The sequence below is a fragment of the Oryzias melastigma genome, linkage group LG21 (genome assembly GCF_002922805.2).
Source record: "Oryzias melastigma strain HK-1 linkage group LG21, ASM292280v2, whole genome shotgun sequence".
Classification (NCBI taxonomy): Eukaryota; Metazoa; Chordata; class Actinopteri; order Beloniformes; family Adrianichthyidae; genus Oryzias; species Oryzias melastigma.
In genome coordinates, this window is record NC_050532.1 from 1,309,324 (window position 1) to 1,313,125 (window position 3,802).

Sequence of the window (3,802 nt, forward strand, 5' to 3'; positions counted from 1 at the left end):
TCCGCGGCCCGGTGGCAATGGGTCTGCGGCCCGGTACCGGGCCGCGGCCCGGTGGTTGGGGACCACTGTAATAAACAACTCATGTCTTATTTTGTGTAACAAATAATAGACACTTTTGTGTAACATTGCTGAAATCCGAATTGAAATTGGAATTATCTGTAAAATTCAGTGTTAACAATAGTAAAAATGAACAGCAGAGCCACTATCAAGTGCAAAATTGTTGTAAGCAACAAAATAAAAATTAAATAAATCAAGTAGCTGCCAGACACATTGGTGCTCATGACAGCCAGTCTTGCAACGTTTCCCCCTACCTACCTCTGAAGGAACGTCTCAATGGATGAAGAATATTAAGTTTTACAGCCTCTTCAAATGAAAATAAAAGATCAATACTTGGTGAGAACCCATTGATAATCAATCGCAGGACTAAATGTCACAATATATCGCAATATCGATATTTTGGCACATCCCTACTTTTATTTTGAAAGGGTTTCACGTGAACCTTTATCAAAAATTATATACTGTTTAATATTTTTTAAAAAAGGCCATTTTCTTTTTCTTTTTATGCTTTATTTATGCCAAAAATCAATATTTAATATAGAGTTATCATAATCAAAACAAATAAATGAGGTCAAAGCAGTGTCTTATTTTTCTGATTTAAGACTTTGTGACTCCTACTGGGTTGTAGTCAGAGAGAAACTGACTTGAATGGCTCTTTAAAGGGTAACCAAACTCTTTATCAACTGTTTTTGGTTGTCGGCCTTTATAAATGGGGCTTTAATAGTGCTGTCTGTTGGCCATCGCCACATTTTTGTCAAATTAAAAACAACTTGTGTAATTCTTGAAAAAGAATTACACAAGTTGCTGTTGAAGTGTAGAGAGTGAATGTCCTCAAGAGGGTGATGATCAACGAAGAGCAGCTTTACTCGGTGACGAGGCGAAGGCTCCAGAAACTTCAAACTCATCAACAAGGAAACAGTGGAGAAAAAGCTCCAAAAAGGGACAGGCTGAAAACCCTTGACAGGGCCAGAAAAGGGTCAAAACCCTGAAAAGACTAGATATACGAGAACTATGACTGGCTTTAACGTGAACTGATTCAACGAAGTGGCGGTGTGGATGTGAAACTGAGGACCGTAAATAGTGTGAACACCAGCTGGAGCACAATGAGAGCTTAATCAGCACAGGTGAGTGAGATTAGAGTGGAGGATGAAAGGGTGGGGTGAAGGACAAGGCTGAACCATGACAATTTGTGGGGTTTTCTTTGGATCACTAACCATTTTCTAGAAGTTGTGGCACAAATGTTTGTGACCATGGTTTGGTTTTAACAGATCCCCTCACTTTTCACTTTTTTATCAAAGTTTGAACACTGCTGACTGGCATTCTCAGTTCCTTGGATATCTTCTTTCCTGTTTTGTAGAGTTCAGTTACCTTTTCCCATAGGTTTTTCTTGGACAGCTCTTTAGCTTTCCCCATGACTCAGGATCCAGAGATCTCAGTGCAGCACTGGATAAAGGATTCAAGGGTCTGTTGGGAGTCCAGAAACTTGAAGACCTTTAGCTGTCAATCAAACCCTTGTTTTCAGAACAGTTATCACAGTATGTAAACTTTTGAATATTTTGGGTAATCTGTTGTCATTATGATTTGATGGTTTCACCCCAAAAAGGTTTTTGTGTTCTCATTCATAGTCTATGAAAAATGACCAAGAAATCCTCATTTCCTCCAGAGTATGTACAACTGTCTTGCATTCAAACAAACCACCTTTGAGTTTGCACCACAATAACGAGCATTCCGCTTTAAGGTTCGACGCCTGAGAGTCAGCGTTCAGGGAGAACGTCTCCTTTTTCAGTTGATGGAGCACCGTCATTAAAATAAATGAATAAATAAACCCGTGCAGCAAGCGGAGCTCGTTTCTCTGTTCTCTTTGGCACATGGTTATTGTTTCAAGGCAGACTTGGAAAAACTGCAAACCTGAACTTTTAGTGCTTCATAAGTGTTATGATTATTTCTCAGTGAAGTGTGTGCGAACAGCATGATCACAGACCTCACAGCGGTGGACGTGAACAGCACTCAATGGCCGCATTGTGAGGCCTGCAGCTCATGGCTGTGGTCCATGTCTGCCATTATGATGGGATAATAAACACACAGACGTGAGTTTTGCTTAATGAGCAGCCACCTTTAGTGCAGTGCACGGATATTTGGCCTCTCTGTGATTTTTGCTAAATGCTGGTCGTTATGATTAGCATCTAGAATGAAAAACAATAGAGTGTTTGCTCATGTTAAGGGAAATAAAAAAGACCACATCTGCCAGCCAGGCTGCCTCACACCTGGAAGGAGGCAAAGATATAAAATATGTTTCTGATCATATTTAATCCGAGAGTCCAGATCTTTGTGTTTTCGTTTCAGCGGAGCCTGACCAGAGAGCAGCTCGGATCAGCTCAAAAGCCATTATCATGTCAGTGTCACACTCGTTACCTGGCTAATTACCCCCTCTCTCCCTGGAGCGAGGAAATGCCTCTTCTCAACGCCGGCTCTGCTGATGAAGGAGAGGCTCAGTGAGAGGAGACAGCACGGAGAGGCGGATTAATCTCCAGAGTCGGAGGGAAAAAGGATTTCATTAGGATCATGTGTGGAGCAGACAGGCCCGCTGTCAGTTGTAGTCTGGATTGAAACGTCCACAGAACATTGTATTTCTCAGAGTGAGGGGACTGAAGACCGCAGGAACATCTGTGCAGTCCAGATGAAAACCTGGAGGTTCTGGAGCTGCAGCCCGGTCGTGCCCAAATGAACATTTTCCGCATATTTTGGAAGAAAAATGAACTAATTTGATCCTGGGATCACACGAACAGGCGGATTTACTGTATCCATTAGTGACAGGACTCCTGAAACCAGAGCCTGTCCAACCAGCCTGCATGAGTTTAGCTGAGCCAAAAACTAGAAAATCACAATCTGGTTTTCCATAAAAGGCTACACTTTCAATTTTAACAGGATCTGCTTTGTGTCGTTAAAGGAAAACACTTCTAGCTTGAAAGTCTGAAGTAAAACACAATATTTTGAGCAAAAGCTTCATTACGCCTGTTTCCTCAGGACATTAGACTCTGTGTCTGATACGGTTTGTGACAGGCCACTTTAGTATTCACATGATGTAACTGGGCCCACACGTAAAGCTCCTGGACTGGATTCAGATGTCCTTCACATGCTCAGCCGAGCTTTGGGAACGAGCGTGCGTCTGATCCAGCATTACTCTTCCTAATTTGCCTTTGATGTGAGCTTTGCCGCTCGCTTTCGCTTCCCTACAGCTGTTTCAGGGCCTAAGATGAAGGGAAATACGACCATTTTTCACACCACTGATTGCATCGAAATATTTGACTTTGCGATTCAGGTCATTCCGTTTCTCTTCCTGTGAGAAAGCAGGTGAGCTGTGAAAACACGTCGAATCCCTCCGTCTGCAGAAATGATCCTTCAGCAGATCAGATGTTCAAGCTTAACTTTTTTCCTCTTTGATGTCAGGAAAATATGGCCGACCGCCGGAGATCTTAATGGACGACTGAATCCGTCTAGGACAAGGCTTTGAACCGGAAACCGGTTTGTCAAAAGAATGTCTGGTTGGTTCGTGTGTTGAAGTTAAACACAAGGTAATGCGTATGTTTACACAGTCAGAATGAAACCATTCTGAAGCCTGATTTGCTCCGGATTAGTTCTACTCTGAGCCTTTTGATATTTAACAAAAGTCCTGTGAGATGTCTGTGTGAAACTGCAGATTTTCCTGTAAATTTTCTGCCAACAATCACTGGTTAGGCCTAAAAGA